This window comes from Halictus rubicundus, chromosome 5, assembly GCF_050948215.1.
Source record: "Halictus rubicundus isolate RS-2024b chromosome 5, iyHalRubi1_principal, whole genome shotgun sequence".
In the NCBI taxonomy this organism is placed as follows: Eukaryota; Metazoa; Arthropoda; class Insecta; order Hymenoptera; family Halictidae; genus Halictus; species Halictus rubicundus.
The window spans coordinates 3,644,414-3,664,424 of NC_135153.1; positions in this window are offsets into that span (position 1 = coordinate 3,644,414).

Consider the following 20,011-nt stretch of genomic DNA (forward strand, 5'->3'; position numbering starts at 1 on the left):
AGCATTACTGTACAACATTTAGTTTACGCAATAGGTAACGGGTTACCCGATAGCAGTTTTTATTGATCTTAAACGGGATCGTCGAACCGGTACTGTTACCGTCAACACGCATTTACCAGTGCTCGTGCCAGGCTAATAAATCCATTTTGTTTATTCGCGGCCGAGCGCGATCGCGCGTAAAGAGAAAGCGTCGCCAGGTCGGGAATCCTCATTCCGTTTCTGTTACACGCATCGCTCCCGACAATCGGATGCGCAGACACTCTCGTAACGAGTTCCTCTGGCTGAGCGCGACATTAAGAAACGGTCGGAAAAACGGCCGGCAAACGGAGTGCTTGGCCGCGAGTGGAGGGCAGAGAGAGAGCACAGGGGTGGCACGGGCAAGAGAAAGTCGTGCCGCCTCGGTGGAAATGAATTTTTCATTTCGCGTTAAACTCGCGAAACGGTTCGTGGCTTAAAGCGAAGATTAAAGGGCGCCAGCCCGAGCTTCTCCTTTTTCTACTTCATGAAGTATAAGAGGAAACGATGGGGGTGGTGCCGCCCCATTATTTTTCATTGCTCGCGGAGCACGATCCTCTTCCATTTCCCGCGCTCCTTCCTATTTCCTTCCTTCCTTCCGACCCTGTTTCCACCCTCGCCCCTCCCCTCCCCTACTCGCCGCGCCGCCGGTCCTTTTCGCCGCTTTCCACGGCTTCTTTGAGCAACTCCTGCTTGGGCGTTTCCTTAAATTTGTATTACCCGCTGAGTTACGAGGGACGAAGCTGCCGCGACGGGACACGATCCTCGTGGATTATTCAATTGGACCGTGCAATTTGTTTCGCCCGACTCGGTCGAGCGTACGCCGCCACTATTCCCTCCGCAGTTTCCACCGGCCATCGAAGGATTCACGTGATCTCACGCCGGTCATTGTGCCAAGTCCAGCGGAAAACGCGAGGAATCGCCGCCCCGCGCCGCGCCGTGCCGCGCAACATTTATGGCCCGAGGGTATAGCGCGGGCTCGATAACTGCTCGGGAAAAACGACAGACCCGTCGGCTTCTCGTCTACGTTCCCTCCTTGTCGGTTTAATGGCTGTTATGAGTAATCTCGGAGCATTAGCGCCGGTATTCATCGCAACGAGACTCGCGCCGTTTCCAATGCGCATCACCATCGACGAGACCCGACGTCCTTCTGGTGCAACCTTAAAATGGAGAACTTTGTTGCTATTTCCATACCGAAACATCAGTTCTGAATTCTGAAACTTTAGCCATCGCTAGTGTCAATTTGACGCGAGTAGTAAATTGTGCTGGTCGTTTCTTTTTTAATAAGATCGGAACAATTATATTTTATGTCTCTTTTTTGAGAGCATGTGTATATTTTCATAACATTATTTTAGCTTAATATTTCAATCCTTCCGATGGAAATGAGTAAATAATTTTAACCCTTAGCACTCGAATGGCGACTGTAAGGCGCCACTAAAAATTGCTGTATCATTATTCAAAATATTTTTTACACGATTAAATTGGTTTGTATTTAATCAATTACTAAACATTTCGGTATTGTACGAGTCAATTGCACCGTTTTTGTATGTATAACACGAAAAATGTATATATAGAGGAGAAATATTCTAGGCCGGAAGAAATGTTTGGTTTTGGAGATAAAATAGCTTCGAGTGCAAAGAGTTAAAGCTGTAGTATCGTTAACGAGTGAAAAACTCCGATACTAACCATCTACAGGTTAGAGCACACATTTAGTAAAGAAATACAAAACACAACGAACATGTACATTAATGTCTATATGCGAGGGCACGACGAAAAACTGGACGTCGACACGACGGCAAGCAACGGAGACGCGCGACTCCAGCGCCATCTGTCGACGCGTTGAACATACAGTCCAACAAGTACAAAAGATTCTTTGTCACAAATTTTTCTCTCGTAACAGCGTTCAAAGAATGTCTAGAGCGGTTTTATGATATTTTTAGAAGAACGTACAAATTTTCAAAAAAGAGGATGTACGGTGTTTACACTATATTTACTCTATAGTCCCAGAACTATCCCCACTGCCGCGGGGTACACCTCGTGAGGGTCCAAGAAGCAGCCTAGCGTGTTCCCTCTCTTTTACTTCAAAACTTGTTACAAAATGATACAGTGTTTACTCTATATATGTCCCAAATGCCTAGCCGATGAAAGTCCCAGAACTATCCCCACTGTCGCGGTGTATACTCCGTGACGGGCCAAGAAGCGAGAGACTTAGGTCGCCGAGGAGTGTAATGTCGAGTGGATCAAAGAATAGTATCGCCTGACCGATATATGTCCGTGGTTAGACCCATGTTTTGGACATGCATCGTGTAAACACTGTAGTGAAAAGGTGTTTGCCTAGGACCGAACTGTCGAACGATTTTATAAATGTTATTTCGCGAAGCAATAACAGTTTTCGTTCTCCGCGGTAAACACTTTCCCGAGGTGTGTTGATTCGAGCCCCGGGGCAAGGTCATCAAACGATCCATTCGATTTCATCCCTTAACGTATTCGATTCGCGTTCTATTACAAAGTAGTCGGAGATAATTATGTGTGCAACGATACCTACGCTATTAAGGGAGGGATAAACCGGGGAAACCCCTTAATTAAGGAAATGGGGTGCCCCCCCCCCCCTTGGCGAGGGTTTGAACGATCGCTAATTGATGTAACCGTGTACATTCGGAATTTCTATCGTGGTTCGACCGGTATCGGACCGTATCCATAACCACGGTAGGTTACGGGCGTTGTATTTCTTCAGGAACTGTCTTTGCGCACGTCCTTTCGCCAGATGCCGTCGTCCGATATCGTCCTCCTCCTCCTCCCCCTTTTCAGCTTTGACCGGAGTTATTACTTATACCACGAGGGTATCGGCGGTTTATTTTGTCGACGACGTAAGAGACGTCGGCGGCTTGAGCGGGCAAAAGGAACGACGGAACGAGAGTAGCAGCGGAGGAAGCAGAGCCAAGGGGGTAGGGCGAAGGATCTCTCCGCAGATTAGAGCGCGAATCAATATTGGGCAGCGAGGCGAGGCTTTTATCGGCGCTGAAAGAAATCCCCTCGCTTCCTTCTTCGAGTGGGCACCGACTTGGAATGGAAACCAGTGGTAGGAGACTGGGGCAAAGGAAAAACGAAGGAAACAGAGAAAGAGAGAAAGAGAGAGAGAGTGAGAGAGGGAGGGAGGGAGACCACGAGGATAGAGTGATACGACGACGAGAGGATGAGGGATGAACAAGGATACAATGACGGAATAGAGAGTTAAGACGGAAAGAGACACGAAAGATGAAGAGGGGAGCGACGATGGAGACGAAGGATAAGCACGAAGGGTACGAGGGAGAACCTGAAGAGCCGTGGAGCAAGACAGACGGAGAGAGAGAGAGAGAGAGAGAGAGAGAGAGAGAGAGAGAGAGAGAGAGAGAGAGAGAGAGAGAGAGAGAGAGAGAGAGAGAGAGAGAGAGAGAGAGAGAGAGAGAGACGGAGCGATAGAGTCGGGAAAGAGGGTGAGAGGAAAGGGAGAAGTAAGAGGACGAGGATTCCGTTCGAGCAACTTACCGGACTTCTAGGTTCTCTCCACGGTCGAGGATTTACAGATTACGCGCTGGTAGACCGAGCTCCTGAGTGCGACCGAGAGAGAAATCAGTCGTGAGTGGCGACGTGTATCGGCGGGAAAGAGAGGAGGCGGGAACCGGCCGGGAGCGAGAAGGACGGTATAAAGGAATGACACGAAGAGGGAGTCAAGGACCATCCGTCGCGATGAGTGCGACGAAAACGGAGCTATCGAGTCCGCGCGGACTAGCCCGGCAACCGTCGGCCGACCAATCCCACGGCCCCGGCCGCGTCGTTCAGCCAATCGGACGCCGGCGCGAGCATTACACGTTTATTATCGCGCGGGAAAAAGAAATGACTGTTTATAAATAATTAGAGAGGTTTTAATTAACCCCCGGGACGCGCTCGGACCGCCAGTATCCATCGCTGTTTTAATCGCTCGGTCGGTTTTACCATGGACGCCGGCGGCGGTGTCTATACAATTTACCCATACCCCCATAACCTATCCCGCTGTTATATTTGTAAAACTAAACTATCGATCGTCATCGGTCATTAAAACGCGACCCTTGTTCCCGTTTCCTTCCACCGCCCGGCAGACATCTTGTGTCAAGGTGTCTCGATTTGTATACACATGCGCGACGACGCGTGATATCTATACCCCGGCCTGTGTGCCTCTGCCTCTGCGCCATACTTGCCCACACAATTTCATACTTCTTTTCGTTTATATTTCTCTCTTTTCCCCCACTCCTTTTTCTCTCCATCTTTCGCCCCGCCGCCCCCTCTCTGTCTTTTCGAACGACAAGGGTATTTGCCTTTTTCCCTCACCCGCCCCCAACTCTCCTGTGTCTTTCTTTCTTTCTTTCATTCTCTCTCTCCTTCTCTCGGTGTGCCACAATGTCGGAACGAGGCACCGGCGCGCACGTATTATTAGAAAGCCTCGTGTCCCGGGCACGATCTCGGTTCTACCACGACCAACAAATACGTATCCGTGTAGTATTTTCCCCCGTGAAAAATTCATCTTCGCGTCTTTGACTTCACCCCGCGGATCCGACAGGCAATTGCCTTCCGTTGGATGGGAATCACGGGCCTCTAAAACCTTTTCCAAAGGCCTCCAACGGCGCGGACACGACAAAAGGGAAATCAAAGCGTCGTCGAGCAGTTTTTACGATCGAACGCCCCACGGGTTCCGCGACGCGAGAGAGCGCCTGTCTCTCTCTCTCTCTCTCTCTCTCTCTCTCTCTCTCTCTCTCTCTCCGCTCTGGTTCCTTTTTCTTCGCGACATTTTGGCAAAGCCCGTTCACGTCGGCCATCTTTCTTCAACTCTCCGCTCGGCGACTCCGGGTGTCTTTTCCATCGAAAAAAGACTTGCTACGCGAGATTCTTCGCTCGGCCGGGCACAAGAGTGAAACTCTCGCGGCGCGGGCTCTCGCTTCCCCCTTCCCCTCTTCTTTCCAGTGAATTTATCGCGGGGGGGAAGTTCCCGTGACAAAGGGGTAAATGACTTTCGAATATCTCAGGTTTTCGAACGCGTCAGCTGCGGAGTGCCGGGATTTTTGAGCGTGGGCCGACGAGACGCTCTCTCGCCCTTCTCGACGCCTAACATCGCACACATCTCCCCCAGGAAACGCGTTACTCTCGACACGACGCGAATAAAGCCTGTCCTATTTTGGAACGAGTCTCCCGGACGACGACGACGACGACGACGACGCGATGAAGAACAGGGAGCGCCCGAGAGTGCCCGGGCAGAGATTTTCATTCAGAAGGCGTCACGTAATCCACACACGCTCTCGTCGACTCCGCGAAATCGTCCAAGTTCCCCGGTATTTCCGGGGCGAATTTGACGACGACGCGTCCCGGCGCTCGGGTATGCGCCGCGCGACCCGCTCGTATTACTAAGAAGCTGGTCGCGGGAACTCGTGGATCCTTCCGGAAACTTTTCCAATACCCGGCCCCTAAAAAAAGGGAAAAAATAACGGAGAAACCTCTGCACCCTGTTGGAAAATACAGTCTCCCGGTCGCCTCTCGTTGGAATCAAAATTCTGCTCGGTTTTGACGCTGTGAAGAAATTTTTATTTCCTGCTCGAAAAGACTTGTACGAACAGTTTATACGGTTGACAGGGATTTCCCGATTTACAGTGTTTACTCGATATACGTCCAAAACACGGGTAGTTAGCCAGTGACATATATCGACCAGGAGATACTATTCTTTCATCCACCCCACACAAGGGGTATACCCCGTGGCAGTGGGGATAGTTCTGGGATTTTTATCGGTTAGGCATTTCGGACATATAAACACTGTACCTATACGAAAAAAATGTCACTTGTATCGTGTACGGTACATTATGTCTTGATCGCTTGCTGCTCACGTCGAAAAGACGATGAAACGTTTCTGTTTGTAACGATTCTTTTACTAAACTTTTAGCATGGTACGCGTGACACTTTTCTGATTTGAATGGATCCAAACTCACAGGAAACAAACAAACAGGAGTTTGTTCGTTTACTTGACGATTATTTATATCCGAACTGATGACTGCTAATTTTAAATTGCAAATTATATGACTGATTTGTAGAATAAATCCTGTTGTATATATATATATATATAGGTCGTTTTAGATTAAATTGTTAGTATGTGGAACAAGGGTAGTGGAGAGTTCAGATATCTTCGGTTCGGATAATCGAGGTTGAACTTTATCGTGAACTAAATAACTAAATATAATGCAAAATGTTTCGGCTCATTTGAATCAGAAAAATGTAGCAAATATGTTGGCAAAAGTTTTCTAAAGAAATAATTGAAAACGAAAAATTGTTGTCATTGTTAAGTCAAGAGTTTATCAGTTTTGTTTTTTTATAAACATGGACGTGACCACAGAAGAATTCCCATCGTTGCTACGTTACCAACGGTTATGCGTTGCATTTTATTTCTGTAATTCTTTAATCGATATTTTATTATTTTTTTATGTTGCTATGGTATCGAATCTTTGATGTACGCGAGTATTTATTACGAGGACCCATTTCTTAAAGACATTTCATTCTTTTATTAATTAGATATCAAACGAAACCGAAATTTAACATTTAATAATTTTTATACCAACGATTCTAGTGTTGTCTGATATATGTTAGCGTATTTTTGTATATTCTGGTATATTCTAGTATATTTTGGAATATTATAGTGTATTTAAATATATTCTGGTATATTCTAGTATATTTTGGAATATTATAGTGTATTTAAATATATTCTGGTATATTCTAGTATATTTTGGAATATTACAGTGTATTTTAATATATTCTGGTATATTCTAGTGTATTTTAGTATATTCTGGTATATTCTAGTGTCCTTTGATATATTCTAGCGTACTCTGGTATATTCTAGTGTACTTTAGTATATTATGGTATATTTTAGCATAATCTAGTGTATTCTAGTCTAATTTAGTATATTCTGGTATATTACAATGGGATCACGTATAACGTAATCAAAAAATTGTTTAAAAAGATTATGTACATATATCTCCCGTGACAATAAGTGTACAGTCTGTCAAACAATTTTTTGTCTATTTCCTGTGGATTTACTGCCGCAGAGAATATACAGTCTTCTTAAAGAATTTTTTGATCGCGTTAGACGGGAGTCTACCGTATATTATATTATATTTTATAATATTTTATACGATTCTGTTCACTTTTCCGTTGACTTTGACTGAAAACCTTTAGAAATGTATCTACCTACGTGTCGTGAAGGAACTTGGTGGTTATTTTCACTATTGCTACACACGTATAGCATTCTTGCAACCTTCCCACGTGTAAATATCTATCCAGGTAGATACATAGATAAGTAGATAGACTCAGAAAGATCCGATTAGTCTAGCCAAGTCAAGTAATCTTTGTCGAGTAAACACGCACCCAAATGGATTACGCTCCTCCTGAAAGTCTTCCTATTCCATTTTCTTGTTAAGAGACACTGCGCCGCTATTCGTACAATACACATAACATAGTATAAAATGTCACACAGATGTTAACCTTTTGCACTCGGAACTATTTTAATTCGAAAACCATACATTGCTACCTACCTAGATAATTTTTCTTCATTTTATGCATACAAAACTGATGCAAAAAATATTTTGATATAGTAACTTTTAGTGACGCCTCTAAGGATTAACCCTTAACGGTCCGGAGGTATTTCAAGTTTACTTCCCACCAGGTCCAAGCTATTTTTCATACGACGAGAAACTGTGTATTCAACATTTTTATATCAAGTATAGAAAGCAAAATATTTATATTTTAGTGAAAATTTAATAATATATATTCAGAGTAATATGATAACAAGATGATTTCAATTTGATTTTTGCCGCCACATACGCGGCATTGGACCCAGTAAGTAAAAGTGCCATGCCGCTTATATGGCGGCATTGGTCCGTTAAGGGTTACTATTTAATTTCATAAAACTGTGTAACTTCGAAAATTTCAAACAGCGCGCAACACCGAATGCAAGAATGAGCAGGAAACGCGTGTTTCCAGGGGGACAGACATGCGACACAGACATTTAAGTCATATCTCACCGCGATCGATCCGCTGAAACGTTGCACAATTGTATCGTATGTTTGCACAGCGGCAAAATGTCCGTTATTTACAGCGATAATTACATTATTTGCGAAACGCGCGAGATACAAATCCGCGGATGGCGCGGCACCGGCACCGTCATCGTCGCATTTCCCCGTATCACGCAATTAGCGTTTCGTTACGAGGCACCCGCGAACTACCGTGCGTCAGCATTGTCCGACCGGTATCTTTAACTCGCGCGACCCTAAGCTACACAACGTCTAACGTCCCGGTATAATCGTTCCCTGGTCGAGGCGCACCGTTGCGTTGGCGCGACGATACTTCGCGGCGTGTTGCCGGTCGCCGTACAAACTATCGTCGATCGTTAATCGCTCCTTAAACAGCCGTTCCTAAGTCAACAGCTCGCTTCGGTGCGGATTGTTAAAAAAAAAAAAAAAAAAAACAAAAAGGAGCCTCTGACGGTCGAACAGAAAGGAGTCTCTCTCTCTCTCTCTCTCTCTCTCTCTCTCTCTCTCACCGCAAACACGCCGGCCATCGAGAGAAGCTCGCGCACGGACGCGCGAAGCGTTTCGAAACGTAACTTCCGGCGCGAGGCTCTCGACAAACGTTCGACAAATTCGTGGCATGGCCGGTCGTGGTCGAAGAGAGCATCGCCGATCGGAGTCTCCAGCGATCGTTCCCGAGGATGACAGGGACGAACGAAGCGTACAAAATCTGTTTCCGGTCGAACGGTTCCGCGAAATGATTTATTATGCCGTCGAGCGTGCAGAGAGAGAGAGAGCGAGAGAGAGAAGATAGCAATAGAAGGGAAGGAGGAGAGAAAGAGAGAATAAGGGAGTAAAGCGAGAGAGAGAGAGAGAGAGAGAGAGAGAGAGAGAGAGAGAAAGATAGAGAGGGACCGAGTGGAGCGTGACCTGCGGTGAGCGTATTGTAGACACCGTGAATCGGCACCGAGGAAAATATGAACCGACCACCTCAGCCCCCAAGGAAAGCTCCATTGTTTTCTTTATTGGAACACCCCGGCTGAATAGGGACGGGGGGCCCCGGCTGATGGACCATAGAGAAGAGGGGTAATTATATGGGCGCCACTCGGCGCACCAGCAATCACGCGATCGTAATCTATCCTTTCGGATAGAGGCGAGGCCCCGATCCGCGCCCGTGTATCGTGGCCCCAGATGCGCATCGCTCTCTCGTACTCTCGTTTTTTATGCGGCCTCGTTGGAGATCGTATTTACACGGCCGATCTCTAGAGACCGGCCGCTCCAAACGGAGAGATAATTGGGCACGATGATTAAATAGATCGTTCCCCGGGCCTGTGTCCTGTCAACGGGAACGCGAGAACTAGACAGATGCCTGGATAGCATTTAGAAAGCTGACGTTAATGCGTGTCGCGATCGGAAGTACAGTGATTTCTCTGTATATGTCGCCAAGGTCTGCACGATAAACGTCGCGGAATTATCCCCACTACGAGGGGTATACAGTGAATTCTCGTTGCGAGTCAGTGCCAACCTTGCGGTTGGGAGTCAGTGGAACTACCCACACCACCGCGGAGTGTACCCCGCTCTCGAGCTTCGTTGTCCGTTTCTACGTGCAACAACAATGTCAATGGTCAATGTTTCGGGGAAGGACATTCTCTCAGCCGTCTTGTCACTATCCGTCAGTAGTCATAGGTTCATGACTTACAGACGGATGTGATTCTTGGGTTCCCAGCGTGCCCTGAGTATTTCAAATGCAACGCTCGACGAGAACCTCAGATTTCGTCTAAGAGTCAGTCGCCTGAACCGCGCGACTGACTAGTAACGAGAATTCACTGTAGCCCGTGGGGGGGGGGGGGGGGGGGGGGGGGGCACGAAGCTAGAGAGGCGTTCGACACCAAGGAGTGTAAACATAACACGGCTCTTAACATTCGTGTGCAAAAATGGTAAGTTGCATAAACATCCGCAGTCTACTGATGACATTTATGACGAATTTGACGGTGAAAAGTATTTTGTAAGAAATTCATTTCCTTAAATAATATAGTAAAAAGTAACATATCGTTCATTCATAAGAAAAAGTGACATAAGTCAAAAAATCAGAAAATTGCGTAAAATTGCCAATTGTTTTTTATTGTATATATATAACCAAGAAATATATAACCTAGATACGTAAAATAATTTATTGTTATGTAGATACTGGGTTAATTGTCATGCACATTAGTTATAAAGTACACCACAACTTATACATTTATTATTTTAATTTTTTTTATAAATATATTTTGAGTTATGTCGTTTTTTCTGCGGACAATTGTTGAATGATTGAATTAGAGTTGTGACTTCGAAGCTAGTGAACCAATAAAAATAATTTACAAAATTTATTGGTTGTGACACTTTTCTTATGAATGAACGATATCTTTCCACGTTAATACAGATTTTTAATACAGAATATTTCTTTATCAAAACTGTTTTCAAAAACTGCGTGTGTGCATTTTACGTGGCAGTAAATGGATAATAAATAGACTGCAGATTTTATGCATTTATGACAAGAATGAGTAGAAGAGACACAAAGCAGTGAAAACATTAGGGTAGTTTAAAAATACTGTTATATTATTTTCAACCTATTAAAAATCCACAGTACTTAATAGTTGTTTAAACAGATTCTTTATTTACTGATGCAAAAGATACGCATATACAGTATTTCAAACTATTTTTTTATCGCGTAATACGGAAGTCTGTATGTGTGCAGCCAAGCACAAATTAGAAATAAATAAAAATGTTAATTCTTGTATTACGAAGAAGAAGAAGTTATTACTAGAATTTTTTATGCAAAACAAAATTTTTTTTCAAATCGATTGTGGGAAATGGGAAATATAGTGTTTACTCTATATATGTCCCAAGTGCCTAGCCGATAAAAGTCCCAGAACTGTCCTCGCTGTCTTCGAGGAGTGTAAGATCGCGTGGATCAAAGAATAGTATCTCCTGACTGATATATGTCCGTGGCTAGACCCGTCTTTTGGACATATATCAAGTAAACACTGTAGATGAAAATGTATTTCTACTTTCAATAAGCTTAATAAGCCAAAAATACTGTACCAATGTTTTAAAATTCTGAAACAGACAATGACAACAGTCATGACAACAGTCATTTACAATTCTATTCTATTCTTTGATTAATATCAAAGGGTTTGCATAATACAATAAATTTTTTAATTGGATATCCAATATGATATTGTAAACTGTTTTATAACAGTAGATTTCAAATATCATATGATTCAATACTTTTTTCCGTTGGCTTTGACGATTTACCGAATTCCAGGAAAAAATATTGATCATTCAGTCTGAAAAACTGCGGGTGACCATATCCCGATAAAAAAGGCAGAATAGTAAAAACCTAATTATTACGTCATACGCTCCCCTTGGTGTCGTGTCACTTCCGTTTGAAACATTCCTTCGTGTGGTTAATAATAATTCCAAGTCATGGGATTAAAAAACTCGCCCTATGTATTAGATGTATGTAAAAATTTTAGTGTTTTTCAATTGTTCACTCTTTTAACGTCTTATAATTTTACAATGTTACAATCGTCTTCCTTTTCCTATAATTGTTTGTTTCCTATCAGTGTGTTTCAAGAATGTACCTAATAAATAAAGAAATATACCTCGTATGCCACGTATAAATAAAAGAAACTTGAAAAAACGGAGTGAAACTTCTGCACGGGCTTCGCACTATCAAAAATGAATTACAGTGTTGTCTGCTTAAGTGTCGCAAGTTCGGGTTCGCGTCGCGACACTAATCCGGGTAGGTCGGTGTTCTAGAAGTCGCTGTTACCGCTTCGTAAACAATGAAAAACAATGTTACCATCTTCGACAGTCGAGTTTTTTGGCCTTTTGAAAGGTACACCCCGGCAGTAGTGGGGATAATTCTGCGACATTATAGCAGGGCAAAATGCGACGCTTAAGAGCCAAGAGTAGTCACGTGACTCTTGCAGACCGAGCAGGTTGGTAACTGCTGTATAATTTCAGTTCACAGCCTTCAGCCACTGACTTAATATCCGCCTTGGTCTTGATCCGATGGGTCTTAAGTCTGTGACTAAACTTGTCACATTTTTTGCTCTGTATTATCGATATGAATTCTGACGCCAGAAATGTGCTTCAAGTTTTTGGCTTTATTTCGCAGTTTTCGCAGAGAATCAAGACAAAATATAGCTCAATTTGTAGCTGGAGATATTTTCTAGCGCGCGCTACTCTCGATTTCACCCAGAAAACTCATCCAATGGCATAATTTTTGGCCTACTTCTAATGCTTATAGTATCAAATAATCTTCATAATCTCGTCATCTCTTCGAATGAGCCCTTTCCCAGCGAAAAATATTCTCACATAAGGACGAAAAGTTGAGGCACGTGAAACCATTTTGTCGGTAACCTGGTCACTCTACCTTACCGCGAATCTGCGGAGTCTTGGCTCCGAGAAGCCCAGCGTTGGCGCAGAAAATACCGTAAATATTGAGAAAGCATGAGTGTTTCTCGGAGGGAAAGTGGAGAATATGGAAAAAACGTGGCGGAGAGACTGCGCACATAGGCTGATCGACATCGGCGCGAACAATAAATCCACGTTCGGTTGGACATAGTCCTCGGTCATCGTAGCATCGGCACCCCTCGGACTATTTTAATGTTTGTCCATCCCGGCGGCGTCCGACGAAGTCGCTTCCGGCCGATGCGCCTTTTTCCCCGTCGTGTCACGCTAACGAAGCGTCAAAAATCGGTTTAAGCCGGTCGCGTCAGTGCGGGAACCGATGCGTCAGCGTGAAGTCGTCGTTATTAGCAGAGACGAAAACGGTGCCGGGGCAAGGCAAGGCGAGGCGGGCGGGAGCGTGAACCCGTACGCGCGTATAAACGAACGCGCGCGGAACAACCCGGTTAAATAGGGGCTGAGAAGGGTGGAAGAAGGCAATGGCAGCGGTAGCAGCAGCAGCAGCAGCAGCAGCAGCAGAAGCGGGGTTACGTTGACGTTGCAGGGTGGCAACAGCAGCGGCGGCGACAGACTTCTCAATGAGTTCCTAAATCGAAAGAGCTTTCGCCCCTCGTTCGTTCACCCCCTGTGGCTCGGGATGGCACCCTCATATAGATGGAGGAGAACCGGCGTGTTTGGAGAGTCGAAGGGCGGCGGTGGTAAAGAGGGAAGAAAATAACAGATTTCCCAGACGCGCCTCATTCGAATCCCCTTGCCACGTAGACCCCGTACTCCTGCGAGGTGGTACGAGAAGGGTGGAAAAGAAGGATGACGGAATTTTTTCCCTCTCCCACTGTTATCCTGTTCTCCCCCACTCCCTCCCTCCCTCCATCTCTCTCTCTCTCTCTTTTTATTTCTCCTCCCTCTCCTCATCTTTTCACCTTCCATCATTCCTCTCTAGCCAGAAATACTTCCTAACGAGAGGCAAGAAAGTTCTTACCGGCGGAATCCTCCTTCTTTTCGCTCAGACTGTTCTCCTCCGTCAGCTTCATCTTGCCTGCTCTTCTTGCTTTCCGCGTCCTGCTCCTTTGTCGTATGTATATAAGGGTGCGATGGAAGTTCCTCGTGGGCAGACCATTGCGCCGGGGAGGACCCTTCAACCCCCGGCTCGGCTGCTGATTAAGGTATAAAAGGCATAAAAGGCGGGGAGGGTATATACAGAGCCCGGCGAGAGCCGAGGGGGAAAGAAATTTGTTCGAGGGGATGGGGCCCGACCAGCACGATGGAGAGAGCGAAGCAAATACAACGGGAAGGGATACCTAATTGTAAGTACATTATACCTTCGGTCCGCACGGGATTATACAGCTGCTTCTTTATTGCTGACAGTGGCGTCTTTTATCTGTAATCCCGCTGGCTCGTTCCGATTATAATAACCCCGAAACCCGGCCCGGCCCGGCCCGATCGCGTTCGTTCCACCGACGCGTCCCGGAAAACTGCCGTTGCTGTTTACCCCCTTTCAAAATCACGCAAATCGTATAAATCGCCAATTCTGAGGTTGCTGCGCCTCGCTCAATGTGCAATCCCGCTGCGATTTTTCGATGGCGGTCTATGGGCACGGTCTGACAATCCTATATTTTTATAGAAAATCAGGCGCGTGCTCTCCTATAGAACATCTCGCTTTGAAATGTAAAAAGGTCGAGTTTAAATCGCGGATGACGTAATGCGTGAAACAAAGATAACAAAGGCATGAAAAATACAGAAAACTGTCTAACCAAATACAAAGCCAAGAAAAATACAGAAAAGTGGCTAAACAAAAACAAAAGCATCAAAAGTATACAGAAAAGTGTCTAAACAAAGACAGAAGCATAAAAAAATATACAAAAGAGACAAAGGCATCAAAAATACAGAAAATATGCGCAAAGAAAATTTTGAAAATCTAATTTCATTTGTCGAGAAAATTATATTCTATTCGTTAGTATTTTCTTCATCGTGGTTTCGTAAAGGCTTTTAATAATAAGGTTGCCGTCGACGAATTTCTGTAGTGGCTAGCAGAGGTGGTCTTAAAAATTCTTTTCTCCTCGTGCTCGTTCGCGAAATGAAGGTACGATTGATACGTATAAAAAGATTGAAAGTATCGTGTTTGCCTACCGTGGTGGGTCGAGTCGCTTTAAACGCGAATCGATACGTCGACGCGTTGAACCTCCGCTGGAACGAATAAAGGAAAATACAGTGTGGCAGAGACGAGGGGAGGAACATGGAATCGATCTGCACGACCCTTTTTATTTCACGATGAAATCCGACCGCAAGCCCAATCTGGCCGAAACCTCGTAATTTATCCGGAAAAGTATAGGCTACGGGAAAATGGCAATGCCGTGGATATCGTGTTTCGTCTGTTTTCAATTGGATGATAAATGACGTTCCCCCTCGACGTCGGAACGCAACACGGCCATTCGCCAATTTGCTTACGGTCTCCGCGTTAAATTTTATGTTGTTCTTGGGTGGTATCTTGATAATGAAAGGACGACATTATAGAACGACATAGTTTTATTTCCTATTTGCCCCTTATTTGCGAACAAATAAGGCAAATACAGTGATTTCTCTACATATGTCGCCAAGGCCTGGATGATAAACGTCGCGGAATTATCCCCACTACCGCGGGGTATTAATATAGTGTAGTATATATAGTATAGTATATTTATATATACTATGTATACACTAAATACAATATATATATACAGGGTGAGTCACCGAACGTTTTCACCTTAAATATTTTTGTGGTTTTCAAAGATACATTAAATGTCTTGAGGACAAAGTTGAATGGTAAAATGGGGCTCATACTAAAATATTTTTGTTTTTATGTCACCTTTATTTTTTTTTTAAATGGAACCACCCTTCTTTAAACACCTACAATGATAGTCCCTTGCATTACGAATTCAGTGATTATAATTACTCAAGGTCATTCAGGGCCACACGCAGAGGAAACGTGTAAGATTTAAAATATAAGAGCAGAGTACCTGTATTTCATGAATGTAAAATTATGGCTGTTTACATCGATACATTTTTATAAACATACTCTGTAGGAATGCCGAACTCTGACAAGTACGTACGAGGTGATATTCGTATATGCTGTGATGATACGCTAATGCATATTTTCAATTATTGTTGTAGTACTTATCCGCACGCTATCTTTTAGCAAAAATAATCTTTTTAAACTTTCTAGTTACCTCTGTCTGTGACCTTGAATGACCTTGAGTAATTATAGTCATTGAATTTGTAATGAGAGGGACTATCATCTTAGGTGTTTAAAAAGAGGTGGTTCCGTTTAAAAAAATTATGGTGACCTTGATATCTCTAAAAAGAAATAACAAAACAAAAAAAACAAACAACACATAATAACAAAAATTTGTTTGGTTTTGTGTGAGCCTCATTTTAGCATTCAACTTTGTCCTTAAGACATTTAATGTATCTTTGAAAACAACAAAGATATTTCAGGTGAAAACATTAGGTGACTCGCCCTGTATATAGTGTGTGTATATAGTATAGTATAGTATAGGAATGTAAACATAACACGGATCGGGTATGTCTCCTGGACGATACTCTTTCTATTACTTCCTTCCTCAGCAATTCTGATATAGATAGCCCGAAAATAATTTATAATTTCCTCAAACAATGTTCTCCTTAAGAATTTAAAAACTGTATAACACCTAAGCTGCGTGCAACAATATTATATTTGCTAAATAAATCACCCGGTTTAAAGCATTAATAAATAAATAAATAATATGCTACTTGGTAAAAGGAGACGCAGAAATATCGATATTATCGTATGAAGATTAATTTTCTTCGTTGTACAGTGAATTCTCGATATATGTCAACAACACGGGTCTTGCCAGTGTCGTGTATCGTCCAGGAGACATACCCGAGCTGTGTTGTGTTTACAGTCCGAGGCGTCCGAGGCCTCTCAAGCATCTTGGCCACTCACGGGGTATACCCCGCGGTAGTGGGGATAACTCCGCGACGTTTATCATCCAGGCCATGGCGACATATATAGAAAAAACAACTGTATACAACAGCTACGCCACCGTGCGCAATGTTTTTAGTGAAAAGTACCTTGTTGTGATGTATTGCGAAGGAAAGTGAGCACCTCTTTCTAGAATGTCTTTCACACGAACCCGACCTGCACCCTAAATCGTTCCGCGAAACCACGCTCAGAAAATGCACATCGGCCGAAATTCGAACCGGCAGAATCCGGCGTTACGTGCATAATACGACATTGCCGGCATAAACTTTCTTTACGAGGCGGGCCGAACTCTCGCTCCTTTGCAGGCCTCGGTGTAACCGCAGAAATAAGAACAGTCTGCCCTCGAAAACGACCGACCGTATGCAGATGGAGGGTTAATTCAGGGAATGTAAACGCAGCAATTACCCGAACAGTCCATTAGGGCGATCAAAACGAAAACTGCCCCATAAAAATGAAGGGACGAAAGTGGCTTATAAAGAAACTAATCAACATTTTTTCATTGCAGTCCCGGAGGTTATTCGTCGGATTGGAGCGGCCACTTTCGGGGTGTACGTGATCGCATGTGCGTTTGCGGTCGACGGTTGTACATACATATATCGACGCTGTTCGTCGACTTTGTTTTGCGTCTCGTCTCGGCGCGGCGGCACGCTTATCGCGGGTAACGCATCATGTACTTCCGAGAGATAGAAGACGTTCCCGGAGCCGGAGGGCTGGTGTATTATCCGGTCGTCGAAAGGGAACCGGCCATCTCGATTCCTTTTTCGTGTTTGGTGCAACACGGCTCGGCGAGCGGGCCACTCTCAGCGATACTCCGTGCATGCTCGCCTACGTGTGTAGGGACAGCGCGGCGAGATATCGGGCCTGGCTCGGGCCGATCCGAGCGTGTCGATCCGTTTATCGAGTCGTGTATTTACGCGCGGGGCTGGCTCGTAGACGCACGCTCGGCCAGATAACCGCGATAATATAGAAACGCCAATAATGAAATACGATAAGTACGTAGAAACGTTTTTACGGCGGCTTCGAGTTAAAGAGCTGTTACCGTAATCGGAACGACTCTATACGTCGAACGGAACAGCGCACGGGAGCAATTAGAAACGCCGATCGCGATATTATACGCGCTGCGCGGCGCGACGCCGATAAACCTCTCGCGCGTTCCCTCTCTCGTCTCGAATAAATTACACCGCGATAGGTTTGACATCGCGGAGAAGAACGAGATACACGCGTTCCCGGTCCCGCTCTCCAGCCCATACCCCTTCCCCCTCCCTACCTCTTCCTTTTTCTTCGAAATCGAACATTCCGCTCACTTTCACTCGACGTCCGCTAATCGTCCCGCTTTACGGTACGTCGTGCTTGTCGGCGACTCTCTTCGAGTCCTGGGCTCTCTCTCTCCTTCGTCTTCGTCTTCGTCTTGCCGGCGGTTCGTTCGATGGCGCTGTCCTTCTTCGGCTTTATCTCGTCCAGCGGAGCCGAGAACACGCGTCGCCGCGGACCTCGGGTAGGGGGCAAAGTCAATTTCGAAGGGAGATGCCACGGGGTTAATGGGCCTCCTTTGTCGTAAATTCGGGCTTTAGTGTGAAAGCTGCCTAAACTTACCTCCTTTGCTCCTACCTCGGCGATCTTCCCCCCTGTCGCTCCGCGCCCCTGGGAGCCTTGTAACAAACAGGATACAGGTACTCCGGTACCTTATATATCCTTTTTTCTCGTCTCGCCCGTTCCACCCGGTCTCCTTCTATCCGACACGCGTTTTTTCTCCCTGCCGGCTGGCCCGACTTACTCCCGTGCTCGTTCGTCTCCCTCGATCCTTCACGGGCCACCTTCTTCGCCGTCCTCGGGCTTCCTTTTTCTCTCGGTGTTTATTTCTTTTCGTTGCAGTCGCCTTCTTTTTCGTTCTTTCTTTCTTCCCTCCACCTCCAACCCCTCACACTCCCTCGCCCTCTCGTCGCCGAGCTGAACGGCTTTCTCTTTGTCACGCTTTAACGTTCTTTTCTTCTGTTTTCCACCTATCTGGCCACCCCTGCCGCACCCTCCATCTGTCGGCATCGCCTGCCTCCGCATCGTCGAGCGATTTATTATCCGACCGGTTCCACCTTGGCCACCGTTCTGCTTAGCCGCCGCTTTTTAGCCCCCACCCGTAAAAGGGGTGGCGCGGATAGACGGTGCACCAGCAGAGCAGAGTAAAGAGCAGAGCGGAGCGGAGCTGAATCGGGCCGGGCCGGGTCGGGTCGGGACGAAGAAACGGGCTGGCGGCGCGCGGGAAACACGGTGGAAACTCGAAGCCAAGGGAACGTGGAAAAGAAGATGAATCGCGACAGTTGCCAACCTAAGAAGTTTGATTATGTTAGCCGTGGCGGGGCCACGCTCGGTTGGATTTGTATTAAGCCCCGAGCGCCCGCTCGGAATATGCTTTATAAGCGTAACGCGTGGCCGGAACGGCGCGGCGCGGAGACCGTGGCGCCTGGAAATGGGGGTGGAAATAGGTTTAAATATGTTTCCGACGCGACGGATTTGAACACGGTTAATCTTTTTACGCCGAAGAATTATTTCCCCTGTTTTCACCCGGTTATCCATTGAGAAATCCCGCGGAGATGAATTCGTTTCTCGCTGTGTCTGAGCGAGCGCGCGCGCGCGGCGCGAGAAAAGGTAATTAGAGTTCTGGTAACGTGATTATCGGCTACAGTAATTTCTCGATTGTTGTGGAAACTTCGGGACAGAAACGTCGCGCGCTTTCCCTTGATCTCTTACCTCTAGCCTCGAACGTGGAAACGGATAACGCGAGACAATCGATACTAATCCAACGACGAGACTGTTTCGTTTCCAGTGACCTTTTTTATGAGAATTTTATAATGCTAACGTATTCGTGACATTCTTCCGATTGACATGACTCCAAACAATTCGATCGACCTTTCAGCTGGACCTCGAGTATCCGATGACAGTTGATTTCAAATAAAAAACGATGTACCATAAAATTTATTACTTTATTATTTTTAATTCTTTTGAATACACAGTGAATTCTCGATATGTCAACAACGTGGGTCTTGCCAGCATCGTGTATTGTTCAGGAGACATACCCGAGCCGCGTTATGTTTAGACCCCTCGGGTTATACCTCGCTGGTAGTGGGGATAATTCCGCGACGTTTATCATCCAGGCCTTGGCGACGTATACAGGGTGTCGCACGTAACATTTTTCACGATTTTTCAAGTACTTGCGACAATCTGACAAACATATATTTTCAACAAAAGTTGATTAGTTTTCGATTGGCTGTACGTTGCAATAAAAAAAAAGTCAGAAAAATTTTTTCTTTTAATATTGTCAAGGTCATCTTCATTTTTTTAAATTGCACTTTGTATTTTTGATTTAACAGTATTATAGCCTGTATCAAGACGAATTCAACGACCTAGTATAGCATGACCTTCGGGTGACCTTGAAGGCAAAGAAACGAAGATTTCAACAAGAAATGACAGTCTGCTCGAATGGATGATAATAACT